This window comes from Ambystoma mexicanum, chromosome 3p (genome assembly GCF_040938575.1).
Source record: "Ambystoma mexicanum isolate Mex_15411 chromosome 3p, UKY_AmexF1_1, whole genome shotgun sequence".
NCBI lineage: Eukaryota > Metazoa > Chordata > Amphibia > Caudata > Ambystomatidae > Ambystoma > Ambystoma mexicanum.
The window spans coordinates 208,283,480-208,307,884 of NC_090925.1; the positions used below are offsets into that span (position 1 = coordinate 208,283,480).

Sequence of the window (24,405 nt, forward strand, 5' to 3'; positions counted from 1 at the left end):
TACGGCCAGGCGCGCGGGGGGCGCCAGTCACCCTCAACAGGTATGGTGTATGCAGAGAATTAAATAAAGAACTCATTTATTATTTCTACAGTCTTTCTACTTATTTAACCCACAGATTTAACTTCACGCATCCATTCCGTTGATCTATTTTTTAACCTATGTTTCCATTCTTATTTTCCGCTCTACAGAATATATAGTGCAACTAAAAAATGTAACAAGAATATTTTTATTTTGTCCTTAAAACTCAAGTATTGTAATTATAGTTATTTAATATGTTATATTAAATATGTTATACCATCTGAACAATGGAGAAACCAAACCTCTTAGTATGGTTCGTCTGTCACAGTCTTCCATTCCAATATGGCCGCCATTCGAATCCAATTTTTTTCTTCAGAACCTGCTCCACCCTTTTATCAGTTATCCGGTAAAGATTTGTGTTTCTGGTGACGTGGGGCAATTGGGCACACCAAAAAGAGCGAAGACAGACTGTTTCATATTGTCGTATTGAACCGGAGAGACAGTTTTTGACATTTGGGGACAGTGTTTCGAAGTACGCGGGTTATTTGTACATGTTGTTTCTCAGGGGCACTGTACAGACAATATTGATAGTTTCTGCCTGTGCTGTTGTATTGTTGTGAGGTAGGGTCGTCACGGTCATAGTCTAATAATATGAATCGCCCATGAATTGGAGTGCCGGTGTTTTGTAATATTTGGCACCCCATCCCTTTCTGCTACGAGAACAGCCGAAGACCAGGGGGATACCTTTCCGGTGTGGGATACCAAATATTACATAACACTGCTTTAAGAACTCTCTACCCTTGTTAACTGCTAGCCCCGCGTTCTGATTTTGCGGTGTTTGCCCCTTGGTATGTAACTCCACGTTCACTTGTTGCGTTAAGAAATTGCACATATTTATTTTTTCCCCATTTCCAGCAAGCTCAAAGAATACGACTAATTCCGAATGAAGACAGCGTGTGTTGAAGTTGTGTACGACCATCCACCGTTAGAGACTTCACATGATTTCGCAATTGATTACCTCTATTCGCTTTGAGGATTAGACTTTCACAATTAGGGATGTCGAGCCACCGTGTAATTCAAATTTTAAGAAACAGTGACGTGGTTTCCAAGTTATATATTTTGTGTTTTAAAAATAGTGATACGGTGGTACGTGGCTTGGAATTTCACAATTACCCTTGCAATTAGCTAGTGTTCTTTTACCAAAAAGTGGCGGACCTGTCTCTAAAGTTAGTGACGTGGCAAGTCCCAGTAACGTTACTCGTTACCAGAATGGATCGCGTTTTGCCATTAACCCCACGTCCCTCGTACTTGTCCCAGCAATTACTTTTCGAGGCACCAGTATCGAAGACTGGATCCTTTCTAATCCAATTAAGTGGTCTCTTTCCTTCTTCCAGGAGGCACAAGACCTCCCTTCACCCACAATACACAGTTAAAAGTAGGACCTGCAACCATCTTGCTGCTGTGCGTTGAGGGGTAACGTTAGAGGACCTCGAAGTACCACCCTTAAACATGATGTGGGAACTGTGCTTGGCTGAGTATATTCAGGGAACACTGCAGCTCCTGAAGATAAGGAGGAGCTATTTTTTTGCCGTGGAGTATCCAGCATCTAGCCTGGGATGGGGAGTCGCCTTGCCTCCAGTGCTTAATTTGTGGGGATGTTTGCCAGGGTTGAGCTCCAGCACTGATTATGTTTAGGTTTTTTGGAAACTTTGTTATTTTAACTCTCATTCAGTAGTTGTCACACACCAATGAACAACAGTGTATACTGGGTGCAGTCTCTTCATTCTTTGCTGGTTTATTGTTATTCCTGAATCTAATGACCCAGATGGGGCAGGACAGTGCTACTTTTCATGGATAACAATTGCGGTGTGTCACCCCTCCTGGGAGCATGGTATCTCCCAGGGCTCGTGCTGTCCGTGACCACATGACCAATCTAATAAAAGTAATGAGCGGATTCCTGCTTGTCAGTCTTGGAACCAACTGACCACGGTGTGCTGTGTCTTTATTACCAGCGCCATGCTGGTACTGCGTAGCTGGCTGAGGGCCTGCCCTGCAGTGCTCTCCACCAGGACGGTGCCCCTGCCGGGCAACGCTGTCCACTTTGACTGCCGTCCATGTTGGTAGAGCCCCTGCCGGGCATCTCTACTTGTGTGCCCCACAGAGCCCCTGTTGGGCAACTCTGCCTGTGGACGCCGGTGCCCATGCTGGGCAACGCTAGTGCCGTCTTCTGGTAATGGCCTCGGTGCCCCCAAGCCATGGAAGAGCTTGTGTGCTCATGGGCTGACAGGGTGCCCCCTGCCGAGGTATGTCAGCGGGTGCCCCTAGACTTGGTCTGCCTGGCCCTCGTGACCGCAGACCAGGACATAACAACAATGAGTTGGAAGGATGACATTTCTGGGTGCTCCAGTCATCTTGAATGACAATGGTGCAGCTTTGCTACTGCAGTGTGGGTTGACAATAAGAGAAGATTCACCAGCCAGCAGCACAAACGCAGGGGCAAAGCAAGGGAAAAGGCCACAACCTAAGAGGAGTGTCTGCCATAAACGCCAAACTATACACAACGATTTTGCTGCAGTGTTGCATTTGACAATTAATTTACTATAGGAGGATTTACTGTGTTTTCTGTACATTGATGGTCAGCATGTTCCACCTATTGAATCTGAGCAAAAAGTTAACAATGATGTGTTTAAAGAATCACTCAAACATTTGCCTTAAACTAGTATGTTATGTTATTTTATGTCGATTGTTGTCTATAAATTGCACATATGCCATGGGCAATGCATCCACCACCCGCAATAGCCGATAGGAGTTGCTGGTTATACCCTTAATATGCGGACACTTTGGGGCACTGCTGTGGATGGTGGTATCAGTGGGCCAGGAGCTGCCTGCCCCGATGTGTACCAGATGTGTTAGAAAATATTTGGGCCCTTACATATTTCGTTTTAAAATTAAGCACTGCTTTTGTCCAAGGGAAGGTGAGGGGTGGGGATACTGTGAAGGCAGGAATGGATGTGTGGTCCCACCTGTTTTTCTTTTCTGAGTGTTATATGTGGCAGTGCTGCATAGTGTTGTGTGCGGTCCAGGTGGGGTTGAAGTCCCTCTTGGACAGAGTAAATGTGTGGCCACCTTACTTGGACTTCCCCACCCCCCGAGCAGGATTGGGGGACACACTTGCTTGGATGGTGTGTGCAGTGCTGGAGAAACTAGCCAGGGTGGGCGCAGATGGGAGTCTCGCTGTGTGTTCCTGGTGTTGCTCCCCGCCAAAGCATTTGTGGTAGTGTTGCAGCTACTTATCTACTTTAGTTGGTGGATTGGAGCTGTGTGGCACAGTGATTAGGTGCCTATGTTTTCATCTCAGAGATTAGGGTTCATATCCCACCTTTGACACATGATAAAAGGACTGCATGGTCAAATGGAGCTCGCTCAGGTGACTGCACACCGGCTGGTATGTTGGTAATCGGGGCGGTAGGTCAATGAGGACACCTATTTCCCTGTGTGACATCGGAGTGGTGCTGCCATTGGGGTTTTATGGAACTCGACTGCACAGCCACTTTGTGGCAGGACTGGCTGCTAGATGGCCTGTAGTTTGTGCTGCTGAGGCCAGTTTACTGGAGACTGCTGGTGGCATATGTTTTCGGGACATTAGCATAATGGTTATCAGAAGCACATGGAGCTGGTTTCTTCTGAGGGAATCAAAGAAGAAGCATAAGAGATATAGTAGGAGAATTTTTGTTTCTGAGAAGGGTTGCAGAGGTTTGTGCTTCAAGCTTTAAATGGGGCTTGGGAGCACAAGAAAAACCGCCAAAAGGGTGTTTATTTGTTTTCCTTTTCATCTGGGTGTTCTTCGTCCAATGGCTCTGAATCCTCGGAGGAGGTTGGTGACGCTAGGAACCAGTATCAGGATAAGGTCACTAGTGGGGGTGCTAAAGAAGGTAGAATCGTGGTTGGCTCTAGGTGTGGAAGCAACCTGTGCTAAGCTCTATTGTTTCTTTAGTATACTAATAGGATTCATAAATTGCAAGATCACAGGAGCTGTAGGGGTTTAGCTAGCACCCCAATTGTTGAGTAGGAAAGGAGAGTGTTCTCCTGGCTATCTTGCTTTAGTGGTTGCAAGAATTGTTCTACACAGTGGTTATTGCGATACCGTTTTCGCTTTTATTTGTGCTAGTGATGGGTTGTTCTACATTCAGTTGGTATGCATCTAGTACATTTGGGGCAATTGTGTCCCCTGGTTGTCAGCCGACACGTGTTTCGACCTGTGGGTCTTTATCAAGGCTGATAAAAATTCAAAATCATGTGAAGTGCGCAGTTTGTGACATGAATGTGACATACATTATTAATTTAGTGCAAAGTGAGTGGTGTTGGGTGAGGTGGAGTGTTTACAAGTACTGCAACGTAATTTGGGCACATACATTGGATGCAATGAAAGTAATTTGAAGCAGAGGGAGAGAGGAGAAAGCACAGATGAAAAGTTAGCAAGGGTCCTGGTTAGTTCATAGTTGATAGAGTTAGAGGGGGGATGCCTCTTACCTATTGTATACAGTCTGTAGCCCCCTATGGGGTCCTGGTTCATAGTGGTGGGTGGCTGTCCTGTAGAGACAGTGGCTTCTGTTGGGCCCTGTAAAGCAAGTGAAGTAATGTTAAGTGAGGCGTGGCATCCGTTGCCATGGGCAATAGTGTTGAGAGTCCCCGGTGGGGGCTTCTGGTAAGGTCTGTACTTGTTGGTGGTGTCCTGGCATGTTACGCCATGCTGGGGTGTGAGGGATAGGTCCAGTGCTTGGGGAGGTTTTCCCTTGGTGATGGAAGTGGCTGTTGGGCCATAATGCTGGGGCCAATTCAAGGGATGATGCCAGGTACATGGAGGAGTTGTCCTGGCGAATTGTAGGAGGCGCCGTGAAGCGCCGTGGAAAGTTGCCTGCCTACCCTATGGGGTAGCGGCAACGTGAGCAGTGGGCCGGGCTGCATGTTCCGTGCTGTGAGTGTGGGCACAGTGCACATATGGGCTGGGCTGGAGGGGTGAGAAATCCCTGATGGGATGGGGCGCCCACGTTGTGGAGGCTGCCCGGGAGGAGTTGGGCAGGCGCCGTGTTGCGCCGGAAGAGTGACCCGACTACACTCGTGAGGGTGCTTGGGCAGTGCAGAATTGGTTTGCCGGGCTGCGAGCTCCTGGTGTGGAGGCAATTAATGGGAGGAGCTGTGGGCTGGGCTGTGTTGGAACGGTTAGTTCCAGGCGGGTGGAGAGCTGCGCGCCGGCCCGGCCGTGTGTGGTTGACACATGTCGGCCGAGTCCGGGCGCCGCCGGGTAATGGGGTTGAAGGTGCTGTGGGCTGGGGGGCTGCACCTTACCTGTGTGCTGGTCCGTTGGGCTAGTCTGTCGTGGCTCCTAGTCAAGATGCCTGGGAGGTGGACCTCCTCTTATGGCTCTGCGCATGCCTATGCCGAGTCACATAGAGTGATCACGGCGCATGTGCAGGAGAGCAGTGTCCGTGCGCATGTCTGTGAGCAGCAGGCAGCGGTTCTCCCTTGCGCATGTGCAATGGGGAATCTGTCCTGTTCAGGGAATGTTGGTTCTGGTGGACTGTAGAGGGGCCGGGAGAGGCCCGGGGTGGGGTGCGCGCGATGGGTGTTCCAGATGCTGCATGAATTATCGGGGTTGCCGTAGTTGGGCATGTCCAGGTGGACATATGGGGGGGAAAAAGGTTACTGGTGATATTCACGAGGCTGGGGGGTCTGCTGTCCGGAAAGGGGTCCTGGCAGGAGGAGGGGTGGAGAGTGCCTGCTCCTGAAGGGATGGTGGAGGTTGGAAGGTGGCTGGTGACCTTGTGGTCCGGCAGGCCAGGGAGTCCTGCTAGTTGAGGTGTGTCCACAGGTGGTGGATGCTCTTCAGTGAGCTGCAAATTGTAGCTCCACCAAAGAGTGGTGTGTGTGTTCATGGGTCCCTCCTAGAAGAGTGGAGGGCCCAAGGTCCTGCTGTCTATGGAATTACCCCAGTGGGTGAGGTTTGGGGGTGCTGTGGTCCATTTTGTCTTGCAGGCTGGGGGGTGCTGGTTGGGGCTGTAGTAACCCCATGGGTATAGTGGGGAGGCTGTTGAGACATCCGGCCTGCCGGACCACACTCAAGTGTAGAGGGAGTTGCCCCTACTACTTGTGCCAGTTGTCCGCTAGTGTCGTTTGGCTCGTTTTGGTATTTCTCACCCCTCCAGCCCAGCCCATATGTGCACTGGGCCCACACTCAGCATGGAACGTGCAGCCCGGCCCCCTGCTCACGTTGCCGCTACCCCATAAGGTAGGCAGTCAACTTCCCACGGCGCTTCACGGCGCCTTCCACAATTCGCCAGCACAACTCCTCCATGCACCTGGCATCATCCCTTGAATTGGCCCCAGCATTATGGCCCAACAGCCACTTCCATCACCAAGGGCAGACCTCCCCAAGCACAGGACCCATCCCTCACACCCCAGCATGCCATAACATGCCAGATCACCACCAACAAGTACAGACCTCACCAGGAGCCCCCACGGGGACTCTCAAAACTATTGCCCATGGCAACGGACGCCACGCTTCACTTAACATTACTTCACTTGCTTTACAGGGCCCAACAGGAGCCACTGTCTCTACAGGACAGCCACCCACCACTACGAACCAGGACCCCATAGGGGGCTGGCTACAGACTGTATACAATAAGTAAGAGGCATCCACCCTCTAACTCTATCAATTATGAACTAACCAAGTCCCTTGCTAACTTTTCATCTGTGCTTTCTCCTCTATCCCTCTGCTTCAAATTACTTTCATTGCATCCCATGTATGTGCTCAAATTACGTTGCATTACTTGCCAACACTCCACCTCACCCAACACCACCCACTATACACTAAATTAATAATGTATGTCACATTCGTGTCACAAACTGCGCACTTCACATGATTTTGAATTTTTATCAGCCTTGATGAAGACCCACGGGTCGAAACACGTGTCGGCTGACAACCAGGGGACACAATTGCCCCAAATGTACTAGATGCATACCAACTGAATGTAGAACAACCCATCACTAGCACAAATAAAAGTGAAAACTGTATCGCAATAACCACTGTGTTAGGACCATTCTTGGAACCACTAAAGCAAGATAGCCAGGAGAACACTCTCCCTTCGTGCTATAGAAGGTAGCTGGTGAAATGGGAGTCTCCGGTCAGCTGGTGCCTGGCACGTCAAGAAGTCCCCCAAACTGGGGTTGCCTCTGAATCCTGATGTCAAGGACAAGGTTTTGTTGGATTGGAGAGACCCAGAGACTATCCCACTTCCTTGGTTTATGGCAGGTTTGTTTTATATTACACTTGAGAAATACATATTTTAAAGGTTGCAGGTCAAAATACAGGTGTATTACAATGCATTACATTACATTACATCACAGTACACATTATATCACCCTTTTACAGGTGTATTGTAATGCATTACATTACATAACAGTAGGTGTGGTATATAATTTACTATTGTACATATTTTTACAAGGTCACTGATACACTGCGGGTGTATTATATTACAATAGGTAATGTACATCAATTCACGTTGCAATTACAATGATCATACAGACCGAGTAGTAGTCTACCTAGATGTCAGAGCATGTTGCCAGTGGTCAAGATTAGCAGTGAGAGGTAAGACGGGAGGGATATGAGGCAGTAATCGGAAGAGGATATGAGCTAGGGAGCACCTGTGGGGTCCTAGCTTATTCTAGGGACACTAGCCAGGTTTTCAGTTTGTCAAAATGTTTGGTATACTGTTTCTGTTCTAATGTTAGGAGGTAGGGTATTCCATATCTTAGCGGCTAAGACTGGGAAGCTCTTACCCCCGGATTTCTCAAGTTTGTACTTGGGTATGAGTTGATTAATTTGTGCTGTTCTTGTGGGTTTGCTGGATATTTTTTTACCGAATTTGCAGTTGAGATATTTCGGGGCTAGGTTGGCTAAGCACTTGTGGGTAAGAGATAGTGATTTGTACATGATTCTACTCTTGACTGGAAGCCACTTGACTTGTCTGGAGGCCGAGATGTGGTGGACTCTAGGTATGTTAAGGGCCGCTCTTAGAGCGTTATTTTGAGTACCTGGAGTTTGTTCAAATTGCGAAGGATGGTTCCATTGTGTTGAAATAATCAAGCCTGGTTAGGATAAGTGCTCTGGCTAGTGTGACACCGTTTTCTGGAGACAGGAAGGGTCTGCAAGCGGTTATGAGCGTAGCTGTGTAAACTACTGATGAAGCTGTTGCATTGATTTGCCTAGTGAGGTTAAGGTTCGATTCAAGGTATATTCCAAGTGTTCTGACTACTTTGGAGACTTGAATGGTATTGTTATCAATGATGGATTGGAATTGGCTGGGCAGTCTGCTTAGGTGGTAGTGAGAGCCAATCAGCAGTTACTCTGTTTTAGCTTCATTCAGGCAGAGGCTGTGGGTAGCCATCCGTGCCTGAATGATGAGATAGCTATTGTTTAGGAGATCCGCGTCTGCTGTTTAGGAGCCTAAGAGTGGGATAAGTATTTGGTATCATCTGCATAATTTGTGTAGGAGATACCCAAACTGTCTAGATGATCAAATAGAGGTTCCGTAAATATATTGAACAACGTGGGAGATACACACGAGCCTTGGGGTACTCAACGTAGGACTGGGGCTGCAGTTGCTGTGGTGGGGAATACTTTCATAGTCCTATTTGAGAGAGAGGATTGAATCCAGGCAGTGGCTTTAGTCGAAAAGTGTGCTGCTGAAGTAAGGTGCTTGCATAAGAGTTTGTGGTTGACCAGGTCGAAGGCAGCAGAAAGTTCTAACAGGAGGAGAAGGGCTATGTTCCCTTTTGTCCTTAATCTCATCCATTTTGGTTTTCCGGTCGATGAAAGCCGTTTCTGTGCCGTGACCTGGTCTGAAACCAGATTGGCGAAGGCCAAGGAGGTTGTTATTTTCGAGGTATTTCTGTATTTGGAGATATGCTGCCTTGTCCAGAATCTTGAGTAAGAACGGTACCGTAGTTATAGGTTGATAATTAGTGGGCGTGTTAGGGTCTAGAGAGGTTTCTTTTAGAAGAGGATGCACCCATGCATTTCTGACGTTGGGTGGGATTGTGCAGGTTTCAAATGAAGTTTATAAAGGTTGTGACGAAGGGTGTGATATTAGCTACTGCCTCTTTAATAATGGTAGGTGGGCAGGTGTCCCCCTGGCACTTTGAGGGTTTGAGGCTTTCAATAATGCTGATAACTTCAGGGACCGAGACAGGAGAGAAGTGGAAAGAAGTGGACTGTGTTTTAAAAAAAAACTTTAAACAATTTTTATTGATTTCAACAACAAACACCAACCAAAAAATAAAAAAAAACAGACAGTGAACAACAATGATATATTTCAAGTCTCTTGTACAGTTTCTATGCCGTGTCTGTCTCCCCTTTGCCTCCCTCCCCTATCCCGAGCCTACCCCACACCACCACCTTCTACCACTTTATCTGAGGACACCTTTCCTCCCTATCCCTCTGAGGAACCGCCGTCTTCTAGGCCAGTCTGGACAGATCCTGACATCGTGGCTACTAAATGTTTCCAGGCCATCAATGTCTCAGCTTCCTCCTCCCCCCTCTATTAGCTGCTTCGCTCCACACAACCGTTTCTGCATCTGCCCATTTACAAAGGTCGTGCCACCAAACTTCAACTTTTGGTCTATTGCTTGCTTTACAGCTCATGGCTATTCTGCGCTTAGCAAGTATATAAGTCAGGTCTTTAAGTTTACTCGCATGATTTAACTTACGCGGTCTGGGAAACCCCCCCACCATACATGCCCACAGAGATTCCACATCCAGCCTTATCTCTTTCTCCGCCATGAGGTGGGCTATCTCCCCCCAGAATCTCCTTTTTTAAGGACATGCCCAGAACATATGTATCAATCCTGCGTTCTCCTCCCCACATTTAGGACATGTTTGTGTTCCTGCATTCTAATCTTCAAATCTTCTGAGGGGTCATATACGCTCTGTGGGTGACATTTAACCGAATTTGTTGCAACCTCGCATTTCTGGACACTTTTTTGTGGTGTCTCTACCCTCAGCCACAACCCATTGCTCATGGATTCCCCGGCTTCCTCTTCCCAATCCCGTTGCAACTTGGTCACCTCCTTTCCCACTCTTGACATCAGCAGTTCATAAATTCGGGAGATCTCGTGGCCTCCGTTAGACACATCATGAAATGTATCTATGGCCGTGTCAGGCTGACTTTCCTGCACTGTCGCTGACCAGGTGTCGTTTATCTTCTGCCGCAGTCTAGTGTAAGTGATATATTGTCCCCGGTGTAAGCCGGTGTCATCCACCAGTGTGTTAAAATCCACCGCCTTCCCCTCCGGCCACACATCCCCAACATCGCTATGCTAATCAGTTCCCAGTATTTCCGGACTGTCTTTTGTAATTGCTCATCCACTTCATTCAGTGCCACTAGCGACATTTGTGGGGAACATGGGAGTGGGTTCTCCATGACCCGGCAGGCTCTTTGCCATATCTTCCTTCCTAAGTCTAACAATCTTGACCCCCCACCCCATCTATCTCCCTGAGATTTTGGCACCCATATCCATTCTTTCAGGAAAAACGTAACACACTCAGCCCTCAACAATTTGGACTCTGATGTGGGGTCTTCCGATAACCACCTCACCACATATTGTAATTGGCTGGCCAGATAGTAAATCTCGAAGTTGGGCAATTTAATGCCTCCTCGATCATATGTGTTCTGTAATTTCCATAATGCTACTCTGTTCCTAGTGTTGTGCCAGATGAACCCCCTGCATATGCCCTGGAATTTAACAGAGTCGTTTGGGTATCTAGTGTGGTATATTAACAAAGTAGTGCAACAGCCTAGGCAGCACCACCATCTTCAACAGTGTCACTCTTCCCATCATAGTCAGAGGGAGCTTTGACCAGAACCTCATGCTGTTTTCAATGTTGGCTACCGCCTTCTCTGTGTTCTGTTTGTGTCCGGGCTCGACGTTGTGATATCAATCCCCAGGTATCTAAAGGTCCCGGTTTCCCATTGTATTGGTAACACCGGCAGTTGCTTCTGTGGTATGCCTTTATATCTACCCAGGGGAATAAACATGATTTCCTGGGGTTTACTGTTATACCAGACAGCGTTGCATACCGCTTCATTACTTCCAGAATATATTGTAGGTTCTCTTCAGGATATTTCAAATACAACAGCATATCATCTGCATACATTGATATAAGATGTTGCCCTCCCTTTGTGCTAATCCCCACCTCCCCATATTGTTGCCTCAAATATATCGCATGGGGTTCTAGTGCCAAGATGAACAGCATCGGGGACCACGGGCATCCCTGTCTGGTACCCCTACTGAGATGATTGCCCCCATTTTGACTCGAGCCAGTGGTGTACTGTACAGTAACTGGACCCACCTAAAGTATTTTGGTCCCTACCCCATGTTCCTTCAAGGCCACCATCAACCAGGGCCTTTTGACTGAGTCAAAGGCCTTCACTGAATCTAGTGAAATTATTGCAACCTCCTGGGGTTCCCGTTCTGTTTGTTCTATAACATGATGGAGCCTTCTGAGATTGTCGGATATGTTTCTGTGTGGGACATATCTGGTCCGGTCCGGATGTATGAGTTTATGGATAACCGGTCTCAGCCTGTCCGCCAGCACTGCCGTAAGTATCTTGCCATCTTGATTAAGCATGGACAGCCATGCATGGTTTATTAGGCTTAAGGAGCGGAATGATAATTGCTTCCCTCAGAAATTCCAGTAGCGACCCAATATCTTACGCTTCATTTAGCATTGCCAATAGTGGGGGGAACATCACTGCTTTGTACATTTTGTAGATCTCGCTAGGCAGTCCATCTGCCCCAGGAGCTTTATTGGTAGGTAAGAGTTTGATCACTGCTTCTAATTACTCCAGCGTAATTGCGACCTCTAAGTTCTCCCTCTCCACTGCCTCTAGTTTGGGAAGGCCGATGTCCTTCAATGTTTCCACCACATCAATCTCTTCTCCTTCTTCAACATCCATATACAGTCGCTGGTAGAACTCTAGAAAGCCTTTGTTTACTCCTTCCTGGGTATCTAGTATGTGTCCATCCATCCCCTGCACCATCCTAATTGTTGATCTGGGTGTCTCACTCTTATACAACCAGGCTAGCAACCTGCCTGGCTTATCCCCTTCCGCATGCTGCCTTTCAACGTATTTATTGTAGTTCAGGTTGCATAATCTATCCCAGTCCCCTCTACAATCCTGTTGTAATTGGCGTATAGTCTCAGCCTCTTCCCCAGAATGCTCACCCTTGCACATTATTATCTCCAATTTCTTTTCTGCCTCATGTAACTCGTGTGTTATTCCACCTTGTAGGCCTTTGGATTTAGATATCGCCGCCCCCCTCACCACCACCTTAAATGCATCCCACAGAGTGCCAGCTGATTCCACGCTTTCTGTATTGTGTTCAAAGTATTCCTCTATTTCTTTCTTAAGGTCTTCTCTGAATACTGTGTCTTTCAAAGCTTCAGCTCTGAGTCTCCATGTCGGGATCCACGCTCTGGGTGACGAATACTGCCATGTAACCATCAACGGCGAGTGGTCAGAAAGGACCGTTGCTTTGTATTCCGACTGCACTAGGTCTCCCTGTTAATTCTGGTGTGGCAAATATATAGTCTAGCCGCGTGTGTAGGCTTTGTGGGGCCGAGTAATGAGAATATTGCCTATCTTTTGGATGGTGCATCCTCCATATGTCCTCCAATCGAAAATTGCCCAATAGGGTCTTCCAAGGCTTTAGCTACTGGGGTGGGCCTCTCCATCTTCTCATCTGATCTGTCAAGCCTGGGATCTATTGTACAATTAAAGTCCCCTCCCCATATGACTGCCTCCATGATATATGGGCTGATCTTGCCATATAGGGTCCTAAAATAGCTAGTAGTATCCTGGTTAGGATGGGGACATGCGGTGCAATCCACGTAATTACCCCTCTGGCATATGCTGAATATGTTGCTCCTATGGTGGTCCCTCTCCACTTCTTCTCCACCACCTCCTGTTTTTCTTTTGTCAGGTGAGTTTCCTGTAGTAAAGCAATGTCAATTCTCTGTCTCTTCAGATACATCATGACCTTATTCATCTTCAAATAATTATTGAGCCCCCTAACATTCCAGGTCACTGTCTTGAGGTCTCCCATTTTATCCATACCCAGTCCACCGTCCTACCTTGTCTTCCGCTTCACATGCAGTATTTTATCGGTGTAGGCTCGCTCCCAGACTATTCTCAACACCCCTACAAACTCTCCAACCCATCCCCAACTGATGCCCAGCTCCATCCCTAGATCTCAGGCTACCCCCCTCTAGTCCTTTCTCGGCTTCTGCCGGTACTCGGAACACAGCATGGGGATACCACCCTACCGGTATCCCGACTACAAACTAACTATAGTGGATGTTTCCTGCATTGATATTCGCATTTGCTGCACTCATATTTAGTAGACTGTTTCGTGTGCACTCGCCCCAATCTGACTATATTCCAGTCCAAAGGCAATGTCCTTGCTGTAATAATCCAACCTCCCCCATACTGCCCCGAGTACTTTTCTGAAGAGCCAAGATCACTTGCCTGGTCTGCTTTCCGTCTGATCATCTGCTCCTGCCGGGCAGTTCCGTGCGTCCAACCATACCGTCGCTTCTTCCGGAGTCTCGAAAAGGTGCGCCTTGTTGTAGTGCACCACTTTCAACTTTGCAGGGTATTACAACATATATTTATACCACGCCTCCCGCAGCCTCCTCTGAATGGTCACATAGTTCAGCCGCTGCTTCTGTACCAAGAAGGTGTAATCCGGGTACGCCGTGACAGTTGCAGATCCTCTGCTGATGGTCCTGCCCTTGCGGAAGTGCTCAAGTATTTTCAACCTATCTTTATAGTTTAGTATCTTGGCAATGAGTGGGTGCGGTGGGGCCCCCGGCGGCGGTCTCCTGGATAAGGCTCTGTGTGCCCTTTCCACCGCGAATCCATGTGTGAGTGCTCCGCCATCTATTTCTTGTAGCAGCATGTTCTCGACATAGTTCATCGGATACAAGCCTTCTGCGCCTTCCGGGAGCCCTACAATGCGAAATATTATTTCTGCGCACCCGCCCTTCTGCTTCTTCCGCCCTGTTCTCCTGGTTGTACACTTGTTGTTGTAGTGCTGAGACTTCCTTGGCGTTTGTAGTGCATGTCTCTGTGTTAGCCTTCACATCTTTTTCTAGCTCTACTGTTCGTTCTGCTAATTTCCGAACATCCTGTCGCAAAAGTTTGACATGAACACGGACGGTGTCAATTTTCAGTTCTAGAGAGGCCTTCAGTTCCGCCATAGGCGTGTCAAGCTTACATCCGCATGATATCTTCAGTTCTGCAATGGTGTCTAGGATAGGTTGGTCATCCCATGCTGGGGTCCCTCCCCCTTGCATATCTTGCTTCTTCGGCCTCACCACTTCCTCAGTTGGAGTTGACTTGGCGAAATACTCCATCGTCTCTTGTTTCCCCTTCAGTTTTCTCACCTTGGATGTCATTTCTGGCTCTGTGTGTTTGTGTCTCCAGCCGCTGGTGCTTAGGTCACCTATCGGTTCCTCTTGCCTCCTTTCCAAGCATCAACTTTGTGGCATCAGGTGCCCTCAACTCCACCACACACCTAGTTCAGGTCTTTCTGTCTCTAATGTGTCTCAGCTCCACTTGTTGTTATCCCATGATACGAGCCACCACTGGTACGATCGTAGGCTGTGCCATCCGTCACCTGTTGCGCCAGGGCACCACCTGTGTATTCGTGAAACTGCCAGTTGTGGCAGTGGTGTTGCGATGTCCTGCTGCAATGCTGCTCCTGTTAGTTTCCTGTCTTGTTTTAGGAGCTGTCCCCTAGTCCGCCCCCACTGTGTGCGGCCCCCTCCGTAGTGGTGTGACTACACATCCATGGGTCTCGTGGTGGCGCGGTCTAACCAGTTGTATTAACCTGCTTGATGCACTGCGTCGTCATCAGGTATTAGTCCTGTTCCTGCCACCCGTGTGTTCACTCGCCTGTGGCTCCTGTGATGTTAACGCTGCCTCCAATGTGCGGCGAAAGTCCCGCCACTTATCTGTGTTTGGGAAAGCACCCCTGTTGCTGCAGTGTCCTGGGCTCCTGTCTCGCTAACGGTCCGATCTCGGGAACCAGCAGCACTGTTTCGCAATATCACGACACCAGCTCCAGAATTCTCCTTATGACCGGTCTCATTCATGTGGGGGAGCTCTCACCGCTCAAAATGTTGCTGCAATCTTTGTTTTTGGCACTGTCCTGGATAGGCCCCATTGCTTGTATGCTCCTGCTGTGTGTTGTTTTAGCGTAATGGGATACTTCCTGTTGTCAGTCAGGGGTCTTGAATTATAGTGGAACTTGTCACTGGGGACCGTCGCCTAGAGTTGTATCACAAGATATAATATTGCGCTATGTCCATTGAGCTGCCGGCCGTTTGTAGTGGAACATGCAGCCACGTTGCTTCTTCGTGGTCAAGTTGATCGGGTGTATTCGGAGCTCCACCGTGTGAATATCTGGCTTCACAAGGGCGTCTGCTGTTGTTTTTGTTCCCCGCCCTGTATCCATCGGCCGGATACTTTATTTCTTTTCCATTGGAATTCCCTTAATATGTGGCGGTCTTAGCTCGTGTCAGCTGGGGGCTCACCTTTCTTCCCAGCCGATGCAGCCGTTATGGATGTTATGCTTCTTCCCGACCACTGCGCCGCAGTCTGCCCTCCGGGCTCCTCTGCGTTTGATGTATGGGGGCTCAACGTGCACCGTGTCTCGTCGCGTTAGCTGCCCTTTGTTGCACGGCGACGGGCCCCGGTACTATCCGCACTGTGCTCCAGTCTTCCTTTGATCGTGTTCATGCAGCGGGGCACTCAGCGTCCATCTTTTCTTTTCCACTCTGCGCTCCCCATCCTGATGGGCATCTCTGTGACTCTGCACCCTGGCCTCAAAGGGCTGCCGTTCTCATGTTTCGTTAAGCTGCCCTCAGGGCAGGGCGCCCCGCAGCTTTACCAGTACGCTCCTTCGCCAACTCCCGCGGCTCTGTGCACTCTGTGGATTAAGGCGGTCTGGTCCCTTGCTCAAACGTGGAGACTTTGCAGTAGGGCCGGCTGCAATAGACCCGGGGCGCAATCACGTATCGTCTCGTTCCTTCAATCCTCCGCTTCACGACAGGGTCCTTTGTCTCAGGGCAGCCGACATTTTCAGCCCATCAGCCTTGGGATGCACTGTGATTTCTGATTGTCACAGTGACATTCCTGGTCCTCCAATGCTCACGGAAATGCACTCATTTCGTTCCCAGAATGTTCTGACATCCATAGCTTCATTTTGTAGTGCAGATGCCTCAGTTTTAGCGTCTTTTAACTTACTGGCTTTGACGGATAGACTGAGTTTTTTGTATCAATTTTAGTTTGGAGGAGTGTGATTTTGCCCATTAGGGCTTTTTGGATGTCCGTGCACCATTTGGAATCTTTGATGCATTGTTCATTGGGTATAACGGGTGTTTGAAGTTCCCAGAGGATTGTGAAAAGCTCTTTAGTCCCAGATTTTGCATTACTGATTCTCTGGTTGTATGTATCACTTTTAGTTTGGTGTATAGCCTTTTTGTAGTTGGTGGAGGCTAGTGCAAATTTCTCTTTATTGAGGGCTGATGTTTTTTTTCTCCATGCACCTTCAGCTGCTGCCTTGGTACTCGGCAACCTTTTTAAGCTGATGGTGTACGTACCAAGCATTGCGGTGTGCAGCTTGTTTGGCTTTCCTCATTTTTAGTGGGGCTATTTTGTCTAACGCTATGGTGAGCGTTTGGTTGTACAAATCCACTAATTTGTCCGGTCCTATGTTATTGAGGTTCTGGGGGCTAGTGATAGGATATAGTAGCGGGAGCATCTTATCCAGTGTTTGATAGGATGTTTATCTCACAATTAAGGTCTACAATCCAATCAAGGGTTCTACCCTTATTGTGTGTGGGGTCGGTGATACGATTTAGAAAGCCAAGTTCTGAGATGGTAGTTGCTAGTGCCAGAGCATTATTGTCATTCGGGTCGTTAAGGCCCAGGTTGAGGTCACCTAATAGGATGATTTTGGATCCTGGTTTGACATTGTTAGTGAGGAGTAGTGTGATCTCCTTCTAGAGCAGGGTCTGAGCTCAGTGGACAGTTGAGGGGATGGAGGGTCAGGGTAGTTTTGGAGGAAATGGGAATTTTAACTGTGAGGAGATCCTCTGAAGAGATGGAAAGGTGCGTCAATACCCAGTGGGAAGGTGCGTCTCTAACCACCAATTGTTTTTTGGCGATGAGTGCTACATCTCCTCCTCTGGCTGATTCACTATCTGTCCTAAGGATCATATAGTCGTCGGGAATGAATAGTGACAGGGTGGGTCCATCTGCTGCATGCAACCAGGTCTATGAAACTGCTAGGAGATTTAGGTAGTTTGTGTGGATGAGGCACGCAATGTCTAGTGCATGGCCATTGAGTGATCTTGCGTTGATGAGAGCATACTTGAGGGGCTGGTGCTTAGTTTGGTGTGCATTCAGTTTGGTGTGAGTAGACGTTGGTTTGAGGGGAGCAGTGGGAGTCGGGCAGGATTGTTTATATGGATGTACCTCTGTGCAGTATTTACTAGTAGATGTTTTGTGTCTGGCAAGTTTGGTATGTTTCCTATGCAGAGTTTTGTTCTGAGGGTATGTTTTGGGAAGGAGATCCGGGGTAATAGTTCCTCTAGATCTGAGTCTGAGGTTTCCTATGCTGAGTGTGTATGGGATGTTTGGGGTGGGCTTGGAAGCAAATTTAGTTATCCACTCAATGGGGGAGAGAGTATTGTTGGTGGTACTGTTTGTCTCTGTGGAGCAGTGGGTGTTCTTACGTTGTAGCGAAGGCCGAAAGGCGGGTGCAAGGTTGTGCCTTTTGAGGGGAGAGGACGCATATTTGCTCAAGGAGATGGTGATTGATCCGATTTGCGCCAGCTTGCCTGGGGGTATACAGTGTTTATATCGAAATTTTCATATGGAATGCCCATATAGCGACTATATTATAGTGAAAACCTTTATAGTGAATGCATTTAGGGGTGCAGTAAAGAGTTAAATAGTTTGGGGAAACTGTCGGGTGGGGGTTGGAAATGGGATTGGGGGGACACCTCTCACCCCCAAAAAAAGTGCATTCACTATAAAGGTTTTCAGTATAAAATATTTCAGAGATGTGCATTCAAATATTTCGATATAAAGACATGTAATAACCCTTGCTGGGTAGATCATCCATGGTGGCTGAAGAAGCTGTGTGATCTGTTGAATATTAACGCGTGCAATGCATTTACAGCGTCCTCTGCTGGGGCAAATCTGGCTCTGAGGGAGAGTGTGTGTCCTATGCTGCTAGGGAGAAATGGGGTGGGTTCTGTAAACTGGACTTGGAGATTCTGGAAGAGTCTGATTGTGCTATTATCCTGTCCAGTCCACCCCTGAAGGCAACAGCCTTGAAATAACCTTTTGGGGGTGTTTGCTAAATTACTTGGAGATTCACTGGGGGACAAGGCGTAAAAGGTATTTAAAGCGGACTAGCATATGTATAAACTTTGACAGACGTCCAAGGCATGTTATCGATCTCCAAGAAGTTTTTCGCAAGATTGGCAAGTCCCTGTCTTCCTCTCAATCTAGGCACAGAGTCAAAGGGAGGGTTGATTGTCGTACTTAAAATGTTTGTCCAGCTCGGTAAGGGCAGAAGTCCTGACATACGGAGTGCACCTGTGGGGAAGGGGCAACTGCTCTTTTTTTTGAGAGAATGAGAACGCTGGTTGTCCAATCCATGGGCAAATCGAGTAGTGCAGTTAGTGCCCATCATTACTCCACGGCACATGGGCAGCATCAAGAGATTGGTGCATCAGCAAGGGGTCCAGATGCTGCTGAACAATAGGGCCCAAGGACTGTGTGGGTCAGTGGTTCTGCTTGATTATCATTCTGGTCCACAAGGGTTTGGAAAAACTCTGGTTAGTTGATAGCTATGAGGAATCTTAAGTTATGTGTCCAGTTTCCGTTTCAAGATGCAGGAGTTGCAGAGCATCATTCTGTTAGGTAAAAGGGGGACTTTCGGCCTCCATTAATCTCCTCCCTAGAAGGTACGACGTTCATTCATCACCCGTTATTTTTTCGTGCATTTTTTTGACAAAAATGTTTGCTCAAAGAAAATCATACAAAAATATGGGGGGTTGGAGGATAAGGGCATATAAGGGGTACGGTGGCGAAGATGGAATAAATAATAGGGTAGTGAGGTTTGGGTGTGAGCCTACAAATAAAAAATTGAAAGAATTTGATGAGTTTTCTGAACATAGAACCCCCCCCTAGAACAAGCTTTGGCATTGCACTAGTGGTTATGCGGGGAGGATCCTTGGCCACAATTTCACAGAACATGATCAAGCATGGGAGAGTTTTGGAGTGGAGTTTACGCCCGTATCCCTAGGGAAGGAGGTAGAAGGGGTATGGGGGCAGAACAATGGTATGCAGGCTCATGCCACAAACTCTGATTTTCTGAGTGATGCACTGAGCGTACTCGGAATCACTGTGGCCACTTACTTTTGGATTGGTCCAGGGACGCGGCAGTAGTGGCTGAAGTGAGAGTCACGTTTGGTTTGGCTTAGACAGCTTTTTGATACTGTGGTTGATTGGTTCCAAAGATCTTCTAGCAGGATGTCCAAGGAACTTCACGATAGCAGCCACGATGGATAGGGCCAATGACAAGAGGAGGCATCCAGGACATGGCTAAGAGGGGCAGTAGCAGAGTTTCACACCATTCAGGGGGCAAAAGGTGAGACACATGCCAGCGCAGAAGACTCATCTCCACGAAGACCTCTGTTCGTTCTGGAGAGCGGCAGCAGATGGGGAGGTCTTCAGCTACAAGTCATTGATCTGCAGAGTCTCGTCCTTCAGTTCATTGAAACGGTGCAATGGAGAGGCCTATGCTGAGGCTGGGCACCACACAGTAGGGTCAGAGAGCTCTTTGAAGGCTTCTGGTGGTGGGCGTCTATTACAGGAGTCTGGACAGTTGGCCCAACCAGTCCTAGTGTCGGAGCATGACGAGGGACTTATTATTTTTTTTTTAAAGGATCGCAGCAAGAGTTAGGGCTTTACTGGAAATGGACTCCATTCAAACAGGACATGTTAGGGATGTCCTACCATGGACAACCTCAAACCTCGCATCTACCCAGCAACAGACCCCCATCGCCTCCCTGGCTGGAATGTGGATTCTGAAAAGACAGCCCATGCCCATATCTGGACAGGTTGCGCATCCTTGCTTTGAACTGGAATCCAAGCTGGATGCCCTGAAAGTGCAAGCCTTATATCACATTTCCTGACTTAAGAATGGCAAAGAATAAGATAACCAAAGCAGAGGGCGAAAACAACATGGCATGTCTATTTTGAGTATATAGTAGGACGGTGTCATAAAAAAAATAAACTTGCACGCGAGGGCATCAGGGGTGGGGTGGGAGTGGGAATCGTAGAACATTGTATGCGGCCACAAACCCATCCTAAACACTTATAAAAGGCAACCAAAGTTCCTAGAGAAACATAAAAGTGGATTCACAGTACCCCTGCAGCACTTCACTGCAATGTGATGTGTGCTACAGAAAAGCAATACAAGAATCACGCAAAGAGAATATAGGTCCCCAGCATTGATGCCCATATGAGCTAACCTGTGCCCCCAAATTAAGTGAATTGAGCAAGGAAAGTAAAGCAAAAAGGATCTACTTGCCTCTAAAAAGTAATACTGGGTCTAGCCATAGCAAATAGCTGGGTGTTCCTTTGACGTCAATGCAATGGAAGTTTCAAAAAGAAAAAAAGTTTCCTAATGGGTGGATGAGATCTTTGAAGTGGCCAGCAGCTGCATGGATCTCCTCCCATTCCTTTGATTCCAGTATTGTTGATCAAACCTAGGAACAACAGGTCTCAGTCGATTTTGGCAGTACCATATCAGTGCAGATGTTCTCCTCCGGGTGTATTTGACATTGGCTCGTCGTGTATCTGAGGAAGTACTCATCACCGTTCCAGGAATTGACAGGGGGCAGCCGGTGGTGTTTCGGGTACTATGGTTGGTTTGGCAGTTGAAAGGAGAAGGTGGCAGCATTCAGACCTTACTCCTCAAGTGGCAGACTTCCTTCAGCAGTACAGGAGGCCAGCATCCCTCAAGTTTTATAATGGGCATTGGGACAATTTCTTTTCTTGGTGCATGAGAAATGGGGTGCGGGTACAGGCGCTGTCCTGTGGCATTTCTGCGGTGTGCAATTCCGGTTGGACGGATTCAATGAAGAGCCTATCTGTCTTGGGTTGGGGGGGCAACCTCTGATGGACAGACTCCTCCTGTTCCAACGCGTCTCGCTCTCTACGCCACTGGACTATTCAGATGCTTCACCCTTGGATCTTCCACTGGTTTTGAAATTTCTCTAGGGTCTGTCTTTTGAATTAGTGTAGATTGAGGTGACATTTCTAAATCTGAAGAGTCCTTTTTGTTGTTATCATGGCTGACCACATGTTGGAGGAGGTTGGGGCTCTTTTGTGTAAGAAGCATTTCCTTACGGTTCTGTCGGAGGCTTTGGTGCTTTGCTGTAATCCTGCTTGTCTCCCATAAGTGGCTTCTAAGTTCCACAGTTTACAGTATGCTACTGGGCTTCCATCCAAACCCTTCCTCCCCGAGGAGGAGAGTTGTCATAGGGTGACTGCAGGTTTTCGATTAGTGGACAACTTGTTTGTATGCTTAGGGTCTCCAGGACTGGCAGGAAAGCCTCAGTGGTCTCCCATTAGTGGGTTCTGTTAGGGAGAATTCTCAAGAGTGTTCTAATTCCCTTCTACCTTTAGAGACCCCCAGCACATTTGCTGGACTTTAGGACTTTTAGTTTTTATCCTGGAGAGAGTGAAACCTTTTTCGCACTCTCAGGTATTTTTCTTTGATTTGAACACTGTTTCTTTTGGTTTTAGAGTCTGACAAACTCCATAGGCATCATCTTTTTACATTGTGACACACAACACCTTCAGTGCAGTGGCACAGGGAAGTCCCTTAGATTTCCTAAAGGTTTAAATAACTTCTCTTGGATAAACTACTGTTTCCAAGAGCAGTAAAGTGAAATTGACTTTACTTATCTTTTGTAACTTGGTAGACCCAACACACACTATCTTCCATGGTGTGCTGGAGGGGTTACTTAGTATCCCCTTTGTCTACTTTCTCATGTAACATTTTTATGTTACCCTTTCTACAATTAATGGCTAGTGGCAGTGGTTTACTTTTTCCTACCATTGTGTGTTATTACCACAGACTGAATCCTCAGCTGCATTATTGCACCCATGGGTGGCCATTTTGTCAAAATGGGCCGGTCTTTTCTCGCCATTTCTTGTTGTAAAGGTCCTTCTTGAGATTTACTCTGTGCGCCAAACCAGGTTTGGTCCTTTTGTTCATTTTGTCTTTGGTGGAATTCACTAGTGAAGGCCGCCTCTGGCTGCAGCGTGTCTGGCAGGGCAGGAAACGAGGGAGGTGCTCGAACTCCCTGTGCTTAGTCTCCTTGGTTACAGGAATGCACCCAAAGGTGATTGGCCAGCTGGCTGTCCTTGGAGGACAGACACCCTGCTGTGTGATTGACAGCTAGGCTGCGAGTGAATGGGAGAGACTTGCATAAAAGGTGAGGTCTTTTGCAAGGAAGGCAGAGTCGACCACTGGACGAAGGAATCCGAAAAAGAACTTGGAAGAGAAGCTTGATGCAACTCCTGGACCATTGGTTTGCCCGGTGAAGCCCTGCTGCAGTGCCAAAGCTCCGAATTCGCCTCGACTAGAGAAGCCCTGCAAAGGATGACTTCTCCCCTTGGGTTGGTGGGACCAATCGACCCCAAGGCAAACTCGACTGAAAATCCTCTCTCTACTGACTGTACTTCATTGCTGCTGCAGGAACTGAGTGCCAGGGGACAGGAACACCAAAATCGATTGCATAGTTTTTAAGCCAGACCTGAGCTCCAGGAATATTCTCCGGACTCCCTCGAAGCAGGACTGACCAAGCCTGAGCCACCTCAACAGAGTGCTGCACCCCAGAAGCAAGGAAAGTCCACAATGTGTCTAAGAACCGCAGTGGTGCTATTCGCGAAAAGCAGAAACTGCAAAGTGCCTCTGATTTGAACTTTGCCCATTGCTGACACCGACCTTTGAATCGTAGTGCTGGAGTCCCTAGATGTCCTCCCTCTTGTCCCCATGACTGAGGCCCAGGAACAGCAGGATCTGCCATACTACAACAGGAACAGAACCATTTCTTCAGACCTAAGGTACTGCGAACTAAGGAGTACCTCTTGTTGTGTAGCTTGCTTGATCTCAGTTGAGACTTGCATTGGCTGCCCTTTTGCAGAGTTGTTTGCAGCTTTGCCCTTCACAAGCTTCCCAGCTTGTGGCCCAACAGTGATTTCTTTCCAACAAAACTCTTTTTTTATTTATTTTATTTATTTATATTTATATAGCGCGCAGACAGCCCAGGGGGATTGAGGCGCTGTTACTTGTAAGAGCTTAGTTACAGAGGTACAGGAATGGTAGCAGTCGTTGGTACATTATAAAAACTACAGACATAATTCTATACTTACAGCTTATGCAATTGGTCATTATATTACAGCTTATGCAGTGGGTCATATGTATAGTATTCATGCTGATACGAGGGACCTTATGTGAAGAGGATGGTTTTCATAGCTTTACGGAAAACGATGAGGGAGGCCTCACCTCGGATTGTGGGAGGTAGGGCATTCAAGTGTGTGGGTGCAAGATATGGGAAGCTGGAACCACCCTCTCTGGCTCTTTTTACTAGTGGCACATAGAGCATGTTGGTATAGGGTGATCTGGTTGGCCTTGTAGAGGAGACGAGGTGGATCCTTTGTGAGAGGTAAACAGGAGCAGTGAGGTGAATGCACTTGTGGGTCAGTGTCAGAGCTTTGAAGACGATTCTTTCCTTCATTGGGAGCCAGTGGGCTAGTTTTCTGGCCTCCGAAATGTGTTCTCTTTTAGCAATGCCTTGGGCTGCACGGAGAGCACTATTCTGTATGACTTGTAGCCTCTCCAGGTTTTTATTGGAAGTTCCTAGAAAGGGTACATTGCAGTAGTCTAGCCTGAAGCCAGTGATGGCTCTGGCTATGTTTGTGCAGTTCTCTTTGGAGAGAAAGGGCCTGACTGCGTTGATTAGTTTAGCGTGATATGCAGCTGAGGAGGCTATTGCGTTGACTTGTCTGTCCATGGATAGGTTGGAATCCAAATAGACTCCAAGAGTTTTGACTGAGTCTGAGACAGGTATTTTGATGGTGTCGATGTTGAAGTGACTGAATTGGGAGTCTAGATTTTTTAGCATGTCGGGGGAACCTATCCGGAGGAATTTGGTCTTGTCGGAGTTGA

At 47.8% G+C, this 24,405-nt stretch overlaps 1 protein-coding gene across 2 annotated transcripts in view; it reads left to right on the top strand.

The window, feature by feature from the left end:
- Positions 1 to 451: 451 nt before the first annotated feature.
- Positions 452 to 24,405, top strand: part of LOC138580266 (WD repeat-containing protein 5 homolog) — a 943,811-nt gene continuing 919,857 nt past the window's right edge. The window contains exon 1 of one of the 2 annotated variants that reach the window (XM_069650661.1): positions 452 to 550. The gene's annotated coding sequence lies outside the window, so the exon portion shown is untranslated. Of the gene's footprint in view, positions 551 to 576; positions 867 to 24,405 lie in introns of those variants that run through there. The other variant, XM_069650662.1, reaches the window with a different exon arrangement.